Consider the following 15,442-nt stretch of genomic DNA (forward strand, 5'->3'; position numbering starts at 1 on the left):
TTGTAGAACTCCTTGCTCGCACACGCTTTTTCAGTTCTGCCCACAAGTTTTCTATAGGATTGAGTTTGGTGCTTTTTGAAGGCCACTCCAATACCTTGACTTTGTTGTCCTTAAGCTTTTTTATTACAACTTTGGAAGTATGCTTGGGGTCATTGTCCATTTGGAAGACCCATTCGCGACCAAGCTTTAACTTCCTGACTGATGTCTTGAGATGTTGCTTCAATATATCCACATAATTTTCCTGATGCCATCTATTTTGTGAAGTGCACCAGTCGCTCCTGCAGCAAAGCACCCCCACAACATGATGCTGCCACCCCTGTGCTTCAAAAAGTACGATCTTTGTCCCCATGTGCAGTTGCAAACCGTAGTCTGGCTTTTTTTATGGCGGTTTTGGAGCAGTGGCTTCTTACTTGCTGAGAGGCCTTTCAGGTTATGTCGATTATAGGACTCGTTTTACTGTGGATATAGATACTGTTGTACCCGTTTCCTCCAGCATCTTCACAAGGTCCTTTGCTCTTGTTCTGGGATTGATTTGCACTTTCGCACCAAAGTACGTTCATCTCTAGGAGACAGAACGCGTCTCCTTCCTGAGCGGTATGACAGCTGCGTGGTCCCATGGTGTTTATACTTCCGTACTATTGTTTGTACAGATTAATGTGGCACCTTCATGCGTTTGGAAATTGCTCCCAAGGATGAACCAAACTTGTGGAGGTCTACAATTTTTTCTCTGAGGTCTTGGCTGATTTATTTTGATTTTCCCATGGTGTCAAGCAAAGAGGCACTGAGTTTGAAGGTAGGCCTTGAAATACATCCACAGGTACACCTCCAATTGAATCAAATTATGTCAATTAGTCTATAAGAAGCTTCTAAAGCCATGACGTCATTTTCTGGAATTTTCCAAGCAGTTTAATGGCACAGTTAACTTAGTGTATATAAACGTCTGACCCACTTGAATTGTGATACAGTGAATTATAAGTGAAATAATCTGTATGTAATCAATTGTTGGAAAAATTACTTGTGCCATGCTAAAACTAGGGTTTGTTAACAAGAAATTTGTGGAGTGGTTGAAAAACAAGTTTGAATGACTTTTAACTTCCGACTTCAACTGTAATGGTTGAAAGGACAAGTTGTTTTTGCGCTATTTGGCAACTGAATGACAGCCCACCTTTCACTTTGGGCACGTTAAATAAATTGTTATTACATTCATGAATTTATCATGGTGGTAAACTTCATGTAAAATGTCACTACTCTGACACCATAACGGGTACACTATGCTCTTAATGTGTTTCAAAACGTATCCATTTGTGATCATGACAAGCAACGTGTGATCTGCTAACCCTGCCGCATCACCCGTTCCCCCCCACGCCGAGCCCTTTGCTGAACAGAATCCGCCCAGTAAGCCACAGCCACACTCCAGGGGAACCACAGACACACAGTCTCACACATACTGCCTCCCGCCCACTGGAAGACAGCCAGAGAAACAAACAAACAACAACAACTGCTGTAATACTGTGGGACTCTTTTTGATGCACTTCAGTTGCCAACGACCAGCCAGGTGTGCACATGTGTGTGTGTGTGTGTGTGTCTGTGTGTGTGTGTGCACGTGTGTGTACTTAGTACTGTATATTCTTTTGCACCAAGGGGTATTCCCAAGCATACACAGCTCCTATCAGATTGTGCAGTGAGTCTGTCATAACTACAGAATGTCACAGGGAGAACACGCTGGGAGAAGCCATTTGGTGCAGTAGGCTCTCCTTGGTAGAAAGCGCTCAGTAATATTGTCGACAGAGGGGTACAAACAACACTCAGCCGGTCTTCTCCTTTGGCTTCCCGAGGGGAGGTCTGCTTTCCCCCCTTCCCAGAGAGAATCAACTCAGCAGGCCGAAACTCCCAATCACTGCACGCTCATTTGAAGAGATTAAGTGGATGGTGGAGTCAATTAATTCATTAGGGCATACTGGCTAAACTAAGCAAACACAGACTCTCCCTCAACTCTGTCAGCAAAAGAGGGGGTTGGGGGAGGTAGAGAAACCATGTGCCTCGGCAGCCGTGCATGCCTGATGACATGAAGTGCTGTTTTTTTTCTGCGCAGCTTCCCTCCAGACTCCACCCTACCAAGCTTTGAGGTGGTTTTGGAGCCATGGGAAGAGGGCTCTTTTTTTAACTGTTTTATGAGGTACAGGGCGAATCCATTCGCAGACGGGAGAGGCCCTACTAGAGGGTGTAATAGGGGAAACTGTCCCGAAAAAAGGAAAAGCAAACAAACAGCATAAAACATTTTTTTCATGTTGATTACTGTAAAAGGAGCCTTTGTGTCTCAAATGTTTGAGGTCCACCGGACACTCACTGCTATGTCAGAGCAGAGGAAAGAACAGCAGGAATTAACTACTCAACAGAAGGGTACAAAATGTACAGAAGGGGAGGGATTTTTGGTGAACTGTAAAATATGTATTTCGGGAAGAAAGAGATCCTTCTTTCAGTTCGAAATCCACGTTTCGCCAGCAGATCTTGGCTTCAGGTTCTGGGGCGTTTATTCTAGTTTCCAAAGGCGTCACTTACTTTCATGGCAACAGCACCACTGCTTCATAATACATTTATAACATGTTTTATTTTTACCCTTTCATCTGACGTGGCAGAACAAACAGCATCTGTCAAGTTCAGTGAGCAGACCTGGTTTAAATAAGGCTGCTCACATGAAATATAATCATGCATTCAGTTTGGCAGACGACCACTCAAGGGAGATATGAATAGCTATTGTCAGAACATAATGTTTACTCAACAGAGAGGAATTATATAAGTCTACATCATATTCACAGACCTGTTGAATGGTATAAGCACATAATCCCTTTTCATATATCTGTTGCTGGGTAACTTGTTACCCTTTCAAACTCAAACTCCACCCTCTGTTGGATGTTAAAGGGGGGCTGAACTTCCTGATTTAGCCTCGGTTTCAATTCTCCTCATTAGGATATGTGACAGAACGAGATTTGGGTTTTGGAGGGGTGCTCTGATGAAAGTGACTCTTGTGTGTGTGTTTGAATATGGGAAGCATTTGTACTTTCCCTCTGCCAAAACAGTACACAGTTACAGTCACTCACCCTTCTTGATAACTTGAAGCAGTCTAACCAGGTCTTGTGTTTGTAAGTAGCCTAGACTAGCTAACAAGCTAGCCAACTTCTTTCGCCAATTAGCTTCAGCCTGCCGGTGTGTGACCATGGTGAAGTTGGTTTGACTTTGGATAGCCTGTGGGCCTAGTTAAGGACCGTCAATAAATTACACAATGTGAATGGGCCAATACTTGTACGTTGCACTTCTTTTAGTTCTCATTAAATCCTTTTAATATTTGTGTATGAATTGACCATGGTATTAGGATCAGCTCTCGTGCACCTGCGCTTCGAATTGATGATAACTTGCTGCCTGCTGTGGGCTGGATTGAAATACACCACACCAAAGATGTCCAATTATATTGACAAGATAGTCGAGTGACCGCTCTAAGATTGGAAATACATGTCCTCAAAGATAGAAGGCAGGTAAGATCAGGTGGGACCATTCTAGTCAATGAGGGGGCAGATAGCCTTGTGAACAACTCTGATATAGTTGACAAAATGCAGCATGCATCCACTAATATTAGTGCATTCGTAATAACCTAACCATTATGTAACTTCTATTCAATCAAATAAGCCCCAAGTAGCACATTTGTCTCATTTTAGTGGACAGAGTTTGGGCGGAGTAAGCCTTTTCACTTCGCCTCTTCCCCTCTTACCCAACCCAAGGCAAACTGTTACGGTACCCTTCATTCGGTGACATAATTTCCCCCCCCCTAATTATCTTGCAAATCTCTGTTTTGGATGAGACTGAATTTATGACCAAAATGATCCTATTTACACTTCATAGTAAATTTTGACATTACAACACATGTATCTGACTCATATCGATGCCACATAGGGCGTTTTCAAAAGGAAAATTTGCTTTATTGGGTCAGTCACACTTTATTAACTGAGTCCAATCCTTCAAGTTTCTGGTATACCAACAACCTGAAGATTGCAACGACGAGAATGGGATTCCAGGTCATCGGCCTTGCCAATCAGCTTTTGGTATTCGGAGCTCAGACGGGCGACTGTTTTCTCAAGGTCTACTATGCGGTCACTCTAGTCACATAGGTCATGTTCAAAGCTGTCAAGTTAGCGGCCTTGTTCATCCGCAGTGGCTCGGACACCATCCAGGACAGCAGAGAATGGGGCCAGAGCAGCATCAATGGCATTTTTAAGCTGAGTGGCAATGGTAGCTGTAATTTCCGAGATCAGAATGTCCAGATGTTCTGAAAATCTGTGGGGGGAGTGTGACTCCGTAACGGTTGGACTGGAGTCAGCGCCATTACCGTTTGCTATCACGATTGAAACGTTAGTTACAGGTCTTCTGCTCCAGATCGTGTGACATTCAAATCAAAAAGGAAACTTACGAATTCATCAATCGAATCTGATGTGTAAGAAAGTGGAATACCAGACCAATGCTCTCATTTATAAGTGGAAACGTTGAGGTATTTCCCTCAGTCTTCCACTGCAAGCCTTGAGACATTTTCTTCAACCGTTGAATATTGTATAATTTTTACCCATATGAAGTCTAAGGGAAGGGCATATCTCTATAACAATGAGCAAGTTTTATCAGAACATACAGATATAACATACTATGGGGAGTCAATGCCGAGCCCGCAGTCAGAAGCCCCACCTTCCTGGATGTAATACCGGGGCACACTTTAATTTCCTGAATTTATTACCGCTCTTCAGCGATCCCAAACCCACTGATGGCGCTGGTCAAAATATGTTATACCTCGTTCCCTCATTCAAGGAGCAGTAGTTATATTCATAACTTTGCGTTTCCTTTCAGTCTAACACCCGGTATAACACACTATGGGGAGATACAATCACGCCCCAAGCTGGCTCAATGGGTACCAAACTAGGAGGCAGTCCAAGAACACACAGGTTCCACTGGCTCCAAAAAGGGGTTACAGAAGCCTCCTTTTTCCCTAATACTTACCAGAGAAGCCTGAACTGTCAGAGCCTCATGAGCCCCATATAGGGAACCAGAACCTGCTGCACCTTGGTAAAGCACACGCATGCTGCATAGTGTCGACCAGAGTCGATGAACCACGTGAAACCCACAGGAAGCCTGCAGTAAGCTGGAAACTGTGCACTCACACACTGCCAAGGCAGCCCAAAGCTCAAACATGCAGGAATCTGTGGTAATCCTTATAATGCGCACTTCACGCGCTGCCACACCCCAAGGCAGCCTAAGGCTCAAACCGACAGCGAACTGTGGTAACCTGAATAAATTCTCAACATGCCCCTGAACAATGCCCAAGAAACCACCACATCCCTAGTGGAGTGAGAAAGCACACTGCTAGGAAAGCCTTGTCATTTGCTGTCAAATGTCAGGGAGATAGCCTCCACAATCCAATTAGAAAGTGCCATACCTTGAACTGGATTAGCGAAAAATACAAAAAATTGTCACAAATGTGGAAATCCTTCGTCTTATCCATATACCTGAGTAAAGCGTGCACTGGACACGGGCCATCCAGGACCAGTCAGGTCCCAGGTTGGTGCCATAGGCTTAGACACTGGTCTGAGCCAAGACACGCCTTTCAGGAACCTCACCACCAGAAGATGAGACCCAGGGGTGGAGCCGTAAATCCCTATATGACACACCGAGATGGCTGATATATAAACCTTCCATGTGAAAAAGTCCCAGCTCAAAAAGCTCTTGCAAGAACATCAAAATGTCTACCAAAGAGCTCTGAAAAGGAGAAACTCCTTTAACTTCACAACAACCCTCAAATCCACACCAATTGCATATGTATACAACCATCTCATAGAATCAGTTCCACCGGAGAAGCACATAGAGCAGAGTCACTGATACGCCAAAGCATCCGTTCCCAACGGAGTGTCCAGATCCCTCATTGAAAGAACAGACGACAATACAGAGAGGCAACACATGCTGGACCTCCAACATCGGAAGGAAACGCCTCAGCACTAGCGAAACAGTCAGTCGCTTTAGGTAATTGATATGAAGTGCCCTTTGCGCTGTTGACCAAATCCCTCTTTCCAAGTCGCCCACACACTGTAATGATGCGTCTGTCGTGATCACCCTGCGGGACACTAACCGGCCCATGAGAACCCCCTGCAACAGCAGTCGCGGGTCCCTCTAAGAGTCAATGCCCTTAGGCACGATGGGGATAACTTGAGCAACTGATGATGGCAGTGGTGAGATGTGTCCAGACACATAGCAATCACCCAGCACTGAAACAAACGCATCAGAAGAAGTCCCAGGGGCACCACAGTTATCATAGACCCAATAACCACAGGCACAAGTGAAAAGGTACAGAGTGCCCCAGCTGAAACCGTGCCAGATAGAGCCGGAATGCGACCACTTCCTTCACGCTCCAGGAACTGCTGAGCCGCCCCATGAAAGATTTCTGTGGGAAAAGGACCTGTTTTGATGAGCCAGTTTCTGCTCAAAATGAGCCTGTAAGTACTCCATAGCCGAGCCAAACAACCTTGTTGGTGAAACTGCCTCATCAAAATACCTGTCAGTCTCAGAAATCCACAACCATCACCCCCATACTTTTCCCCACAGCCAGGATAGTACAGAGGGACAGACGCAGCACAAAATAAGATGAAGCACGGATTTTGTCGAGAAGCTCTAAAACTGGCTTCCCTGCCTTGACGGTCTTATTCAGCTCCTTCAGCAAACCGATACATCTGCAGCATTGTAACCACATTCAATGACCGGGCCGCCACACCATCAGCCTGGTGCACTTTGTCCAGCTGATCCGCCGAGAAGCGGCACTGTTTATTCGGAAGCACCATGTCAGGATTAGCCCCTTTGTTAGTCTCTGGAGCTAAGTAACTCCAGCTTTCCATCCATCGGCGGTGTACAAACGAGCCCTGCCTCCTCCATACCCTCTACATTCATGAATTCACCATAACCTGGTAGCACCAGCCTGACTGAATGAGGGGAATCCCAGGATGTCTTTAGCTAATTGGCAAAATCTTTAAACAGGGTTGCGCAACGATTCACTGCTGCAGTGACAGGAGGCAAATACCTTCCCCCAAACCTGGAAGAACTCCACTGGGGAGAAGACGGTCAATCCACACCCAGGTGATCTGTCATCCAACGACACTGCTCCATCAAAGTTTCATTAACAACCAATGGTTCACCCGAATTCAAAGTCATCCAGAGCCAACCAGGGGTAGCATATCATCCCCGGAATCCGGACTCAGAACATTGCCAGAGAAACCGTAATGAGCCTCATTCTGCTGGGATGACACCCCTATCAACTCCGACCACTGCTGCTGCTCTCTCCCGGCCTCAGACAACCCCATTCCTGAGGTTGCTTCAATGGATGACCCTTCACCAACAGCCCCAATCTTTCTCACAAAGTCAGCCCGCCGCCCAATGGAAGTTGAACACAACCGGAGACAATGTCACACTAACTGGTCTGAGCCAAAGCCCGCTGAGCATGTTTCAGACCCCAGGCAAACAGGACAGCACTCATGAGTATCACACATTTTTATTGTGAAACCACATGCCCTACGGCACGGTCGGAGGATCAAACTCAGCTGGTAAGCCTTTTTGAACTCTCACCACTGGCCATCTTACTCAAGCAAGGAAGCAGAACAGCAGAAAGTATTGGGTTTTTAGTAAACACAAATCCTACCCAAGAAAGGAAGCATTAGATACACAAGCAGAGCAGAGAGTAGTTAGCTTTTAGCACAAAAAAAGCAACATCATGACCCAGAACTCGTAATATCTAGGGGGAAAGAACTCTCTCTCCACTAACAGACATCTAAGTCAGAGCCAAATCTTGTAGTTTTTGTGTGCTTGAAAAGTGTAAATTGCGTGACATGTTCTTCCTTCAGGTGAGCTGAAGAGTGAAGAATTTAGGAAATTAATGCGAGCCTGATATTATAGCGGAGGGGCTTCTAAGGGTGGGCTCGGCATCCATTGGCCAGCTGGGCATGAATACTGTATGACTGGTTGTGGACTCACCATAGTATGTTATACTGAGTGAACGACTGAAATGGAACAGCCCGTTATATATTATCCTATCCCCTCTCTCCATGAGTAAAATTGTTTCTTGACAACTTTTCCATTGTTTCCAAGTAGACGCATTCTTGAATGAAGTCATGAATAGGTCAGATACAGACCATCGTCAGAATTTTACACCATGTTGTAAAATTGACTAATTAAATTTATCTGGTAAAGTGATCATCCTGATCTGTTAGTGAATGATATGATATATATAATCACACACTATATGACCAAAAGTATGTGGACAATGGCTCATTGAACATCTCATTCCAAAATCATAGCATTAACATTAACATTAACCTCTTTTGCTGCTATTAAAGCCTCCAGTCTTCTGTGAAGGCTTTCCACTAGATGCTGGAACATTGCTGCGGGGACTTGCTTCCATTCAGCCACAAGAGCATTAGTGAGGTCAAGCACTGATGTTGGCGTTCCAATTCATCCCAAATGTGTTCGATGGGGTTGAGGTCAGGGCCCTGTGCAGGCCAGTTCAGTTCTTCAACACCGATCTCGACAAGCCATTTCTGTATGGACTTCGCTTTGTGCATAGGGGCATTGTCATGCTGAAACAGGGAAAGGGCCTTTCACAAACTGTTGCCACAAAGTTGGAAGCACAGAATCATCAAGAATGTCATTGTATGCTGTAGCGTTAAGATCTCTCTTCACTGGAACTAAGGACCTAGCCCGAACCATGAAAAACAGCTCCAGACCATTATTGCTCACCCACCAAACTTTACCGTTGGCACTATGCATTGAGGCAGGTTGCGTTCTCCTGGCATCTGCCAAACACAGATTTGTCCGTCGGACTGGCAGATGGTGAAGACGATTTTTATGCAATACGTGGTTCAGCATTCAGTGGTCCAGTACTGTGAGCTTATGTGGCCTACCACTTCATGGCTGAGATGTTGTTTGTCCTAGATGTTTCCAAATCACAATAACAGCACTTAATGTTGACAGGGGCAGCTCTAGTAGGACAAAAAAACAGACTTGTTGGACAGGTGGCATCCTATGATGGTGCACATTGAAAGTCACTGAGCTCTTTATTCAACTGCCAATGTTTGTCATTGGAGATTGCATGGCTGTGTGCTCTATTTTATTACACCTCTCAGAAACGGGTGTGGGTGAAATACCCGATTTCCACTCATTTCAATGTATGTCCACATACTTTTGTTCATGTAGTGTACATCCCACATTTAGAGATCTGATGTACTATGGTTTGCAACCATATGGTTTGAAAAATGGTCACCATTTGGACAGAATGTAAACAGACTCTGATGCTCTAGACAAGTGAAAGATGTACAGAAACATTTTCCTTGCTTCGGTTGGTGGTAAACCTATTAGAATATTCTGTAGATATGCAGCTGAACCCTAGATAATTAATGGGTTTGCTTGAATCTTGCAAATTCTTGCCATAAAAAAGAAAGGCAAAAAAACTACGCAAAAAAATAATAATTCAGCCAGTGATTCTCCCTCTGGATCCTAAATGCTGAGCAGACACTGTGAGTAAAACTTCAGTGCTCCATAGTTGGATTGCTTCCTTGACTTGACAGTTGAACAAAGCTCTCCCAGTATCAGCTCCCAAACTGTATCTATTTGTCGACTGTAGAATGTCTCTGGAATGCCAACTATAGTTTAAGTAAAGACAAAGACAGATGGCAGGTAAAACCTGAACGTTTCACTCCAATAATGTGCTCTTGACTTTTCTGTGAGACTATGGGAATATAAAAACATGTTCCATTCAACTGTGGACCAAATCTCACTTATCTTTGACTTTCTGAAGTGTATGTTTGCACTTGAAAAACATCTGTGGCATTGCATTGTGTTCTGAGAATTTGTTAAATAAAAAATAAAAAATACATTTTGGATGACAAAGAATGCAAAGCGGTTTCAGGGCGGTATTTGTTAAGGGAATGCTTCGATACAATTAGGACCGCAAGCCTTCCTGCCTTGCTCCCGTCTCCAACTTTGAGTAGCAACCAGATTACATGCTACAGGATTCATGAATACAATGCTCTCCTTCCATTGAGGTCCAAGTGAAGTGTTTTGAGCTGAGATCTATTTAATTGACATGGCCAGTGAACCAAGATGTCCATTTGAAGGGCAAGGAACATACTTCCCACTAGGCACACACTGGTTGAGTCAACATTGTTTTAACATAATTTGTTATTGGATTTGAACAAAGTAATCAGTACTGTTTTCATTTAATTTCAACCAGCGTTGTTAGCATTGAAATTCGGGTACAACTTCCACTGTAAATACATTTACATAACCTGACTAACAGGTTGTTATATCAATATAATTTCAATATAATCATCAGAACTATGTATACGTTAAAATTGTGTTAAATTCCACATAAAAACATTAATATTTTTAATCTTATATTCAATATATGGTTGAAATTATGTTCAATTTTATATTTGATTAAACATGTTTTATTTGACCTTGTTTCAAATTTGATAGTATTTGAATCAACGTCATCGTTTCAACATCATGCCATTAAGCTAAATAAAGAGGTCAATTGAAATAAAATGTGAAGCCACAGTCCAATGATTCCTGCCTGAATAGTGACTCCTACTGGTATATGAAGGGTAGTGCACTTCAGTGAGAAGTCAACCATCCAGTTTCCTACCTCCATGTACCTTGCTTAGGTTTGGAAACAAGCTACATTTCAGTTGAGCTTGTAGCTAGGTATCCTGTCATTAATCTATGGTTGATTGGATCTTTGGAAGTTTTGAAGTAGTTACCATTAGCTCTACAAATAGGATGCCAAATGCATGATATTAATAATACATTTTCACCTTTGGTTGCTAACATTCTAAAAGCTAGCTTAATTTCAGTTTATGTGGCAAAACAAGCATATACTGTAGAGAATTATTGCACCATGTAAAATGCATTTAAATACATTTTCAATAACCAACATCTTGTATTTTCAGCTGTTTGAAGCTGTGGACAAAACCAAAATGTAAAACTTAAAAAAAAAATTGGAAGCATAGAAATTGCCCACATAGAACAGATCTGCCGCTTCTTAGATTTGCTTTCAATGAGAATGCCATATTTATAACTCATATGTCCATTCATAACTCATATGTCCATTTAACTGTAAGGTCTCTAATATTAAATAAAATCAAATTTGTCACATGCTTAATAAACAGTAAGAGTCCAGTCTGGAGCATGAAGTCACAAGCTCTGCTGGTCGGTTACTGCGTAGCAACCAAGTGGTGCCAAAAGCCCTGGTCTGCCCTAGAATGCCTAAAAGAAATAACGATAGCCAGAAGAGCCATACAGAAGAAAAAAAACGTATGCCCGTTTTGGGCTCTAAAATATGTTTATTAAGTTCGATCCCCACAGTGAATTATTTTCAAGTAGCTACAAATCAAGATATTTCATTAAATAGTGATCCATTCTGACTACTATGTTTGTCATCACACAGGACCACGTACTGACACAGACACCTCATGTTATTAATATTTGTCATAATTTGATAATTATTCAACACGAATGCTGAAAATCCGATGGTCCTATGTCAAAGGGTTTGTTATATAAAGTGTAATAAAGGGATGCAAACTCAAAATTCAATACATTACAACTCTATATCTGACATGGTACAGGTGTCTTCTTTTTTTAAGGTCATAATCATGTGTGAGGTGCATACTTTTGTTTCAAAGTAGATTTGTTAAAGACTACCAAGAAACACTCCCCTGATTTAGCCCACTGTAGTAAAAGGTTTTAAAACCTCTCTGGGATATGTGGGACGGTAGTGTCCCAACTGGTCAACATCCAGCGAAAATGCAGAGCGCCAAATTAAAATAAATTACAAAAAAATTAAACTTTCATGAAATCACACATTCGATATACCAAATTAAAGCTACACTTGTTGTGAATCCAGCCAACATGTCAGATTTCAAAAATGCTTTACGGCAAAAGCAAACGATGCTATTATCTGAGGATAGCACCCAAGCAAACAAACAGACCACCATATTTCAACCCTCCAGGCGCGGCACAAAACTCAGAAATAAAGATATAATTCATGCCTTACCTTTGATGAGCTTCTTCTGTTGGCACTCCAATATGTCCCATAAACATCACAAATGGTCCTTTTGTTCGATTAATTCCGTCGATATATATCCAAAATGTCCATTTATTTGGCGCCTTTGATCCAGAAAAACACAGGTTCCAACTCGCCCAACATGACTACAAAAGTTACCTGTAAGCTTTGTTCAAACATTTAAAACTACTTTTGTAATACAACTTTAGGTATTTTTAACGTAAATAATCGATAAAAATTTAAGACGGGATTAACTGTGTTCAATACCGGTGGAAAACAAAGTGGAGCGTGCTTTTCAGGTCACGTGCCTCTAACAAAGAGTACACTTCTCTCTAGCCTCATTCTGAACATGGCTACCTCTTCATTTCTCAAAGGAAAAACCTCAACCAATTTCTAAAGACTGTTGACATCCAGTGGAAGCGATAGGAACTGCAGATTTCTAAGGTCCCTTAGAAATCTGGATTCCCAATGAAACCCCATTGAATAGAGTGACCTAAAAAAAAACATCTGAATGGTTTGTCCTTTGGGTTTTGCCTGTCAAATAAGTTCTGTTATAGTCACAGACATGATTCAACCAGTTTTAGAAACTTCAGAGTGTTTTCTATCTAAATCTACTAATAATACGCATATCTTAGCTTCTGGGCATGAGTAGCAGGCAGTTTAATTTGGGCACGCTTTTCATCCAAAATTCCGAATGCTGCCCCCTATCCTAGAAAAGTTTTAACATAGCTATGTATTGCTGACAAATGATGAATAAGGAAAATACATGATTCACTTTTGCTTAGGAAGTGGAATAAATTGAATAGAAACATAAAAACACAGCAAATGTAAAATGACTTTGTTCAGTCAACTGTGACTGCATGCCAAGGACATGACTTGACTGTAGATAAGGTATTTTCATTTTTTATTTTTTTTGCCAACATTTCTAATAACATCTTTTCACTTTGTCGTTATTGGGTATTGTGTTTAGATTGATGAGATTTTTTGCCTTAACGTAACAAAATGTGGAAAAAGGGAAAGGGTCTGAATACTTTCCAAATGCACTGTATCTGATGCTGTATGTCCAAAAAGAGTATGTCATGTCATAGTCTTTTTGGCCAGAGCTTCAGATACATGGGCTACACATTACAGGTATTCAAAAAGTTGGACCCATTTCAAAATGGACCTGGAGCTTTCCCACCCGGACCCGATATGCATAAATATGTTTTTTTTTACACATAGAAACACGTTTTAAACGGACACTATATAAACAACTGGACTCAGTCCGATCCAAGGTGAGGGAAGCAGCAGAAAGGTATATTTTTAAGCTAATTTATTAACCAGATCTGATAAAGCATGAGGGAGAGTAGGAATACACAACAAAGATTGTAGTCTGCCAAAAAAACACATTCTAATTAGAAAAAGAAGGAGAGAGAGGTGCCGCTCTAGCAGGCGGGGGATTGGCCGTGCTACTGCTGTGAGTGACATTGGGTGCAGGGAGGTAGAGACTCGAGACAGCAACAAGCCAAGCCGACTTGCGCCATAGCAGACTAATAACTTCCACAGTTATGTTATGTATCATCCATTATGATTATGTAGTACCGTCTTGACTGCATAAAACTGAAAGAAGCTAGCCAGCTAGCGAGCTAGGCTAATTGAGGCTCCATGAGCTTTCTTGTCTTACAGTTAAAAATAACTATAACTCCATTCATAATATCAAGTAGGAGCCTACCTGTTGACTCTTGGTTGATGTAGCCTACCTAGCCTAGGCAGCCGGCAGTGGTGGGCGCTAGATCTGCACAATCGTCTAGGCTTGATGTAATTTCCTGGTAGTACACTCATGTCCCCGTGGACCGGCTCGTTCATAAAGCATCCTCCATTTAGGCTGCAAAGGCATACTTTTCCTCCTTAACTATCTTTGAAGGCAAAAAGGCGGGGAGAAAATGATCTAGAGCACACCACTATCAGCTGCCTAGGCTACAGCCTGTCCTCCTCCTTTAACTTTTAACTTCTATTGATTAGACATCTCCTAACTTTTGCCATACACAGAGGCTCTATGACTGTAGCCTATTGCCACTTGATGACATGATTGGCCAATAACAATCTCCATGCGCCATGTGCCACTTGTGAAAAGAGCAGGGAAACTCAGGGTGGAATAGTATATTATTATGAACCAATCTGTGGTTGACTAATGACAAGTGAAGCATGGGGGGTCCTCAAGCAGAGGACTTACATATATTTTAAAAATAATTACTAGTATCTAATTACTGATGATTTGAGGCCTTGATGATTTATGTCCACTAGTATATAGGATATTCGTAGGCCTATTATTTGGTAAGTGGTGTCACCAAGTCCTATGGCCTAATAGCCAACTAATTATTTAAGAGATAATACCCAAGAAGCCCGTGTTTGGAGAATATATTGGCATGGGTGATGTTAGGCCCGAGAGTTGAGGGTCGGCAAATCGTGCCAATATATCCTCCAAACACCGGCTTCAAGGACATTATCACTTTTATACAATGGGTTACCAACATATTAAAATAATGATTGACATATTTTCATTAAAACATTGTTTTGATTAATTTATTTACACCATTTCATTCGACATGACATAGTCCCAACACAAGAGACACGACCCAGTCGTTCAGTATTTTTGTTTTGGGTCTATGGACGCGACCCAGTAGTTCATTCTGAATGTCCTATTGCCATACTGGCTTATCCCTTGCTTGCTAGCTAGCCAACTACGGCTAACTTACTTTCTGCAGCCAGAATAACATCAAAGTAGCTGCATTTGCATTTAAGCTGTTTTCTAGTGAAATTTATTTGAATGCATTCATAACAATGAGCTAATGATTCACGATTTCCCCTGGCATAGAAAATGTGCTCTCTCATCAGAGGAGCTAGCCAACAACAAAACATAATCACTTCAAACGGAAGCTTTTAAGACAGAAAACTAGCTGCACTTTGTTTAGTTTGACCTGTTTTCTATTGATAGTTCTTTGTATGTATCCATAAAAATTATGCAAGTTCATGATTTTGACTGGCTGAGAAAAGCTGCCTGCCTGTCTGTCTCATCCCGACTCCCGACACATTCATTACTATAGGACAGCTGGATATCGAATTTGAATATTGAAACAATGTTGCAAATGTTGGAGAGACAGACAGCAAGGTTTATACAAATCTCCACTGTTTAAAAAATATTAGTCTAAAAGAAATGTGAGATAATGTCTGAATGCTTTTCATAGTGGAGATCAGGTTTATACATTTCCTGGCTGGGCTGATGAGACAGTGGTTTGAGCAGTCAGATGCATAGACATTTTAAAGTCATACATT

The 15,442-nt window shown here is 42.0% G+C and overlaps 1 protein-coding gene across 1 annotated transcript in view; it reads right to left on the reverse strand.

Annotated features, from left to right (window-relative positions):
* Nucleotides 1-15,442, reverse strand: part of cspg4 (chondroitin sulfate proteoglycan 4) — a 110,062-nt gene that overhangs the window by 75,470 nt on the left and 19,150 nt on the right. The gene's annotated exons all lie outside the window — the stretch shown is intronic.

The sequence above is a fragment of the Oncorhynchus gorbuscha genome, linkage group LG01, assembly GCF_021184085.1.
Source record: "Oncorhynchus gorbuscha isolate QuinsamMale2020 ecotype Even-year linkage group LG01, OgorEven_v1.0, whole genome shotgun sequence".
Classification (NCBI taxonomy): Eukaryota; Metazoa; Chordata; class Actinopteri; order Salmoniformes; family Salmonidae; genus Oncorhynchus; species Oncorhynchus gorbuscha.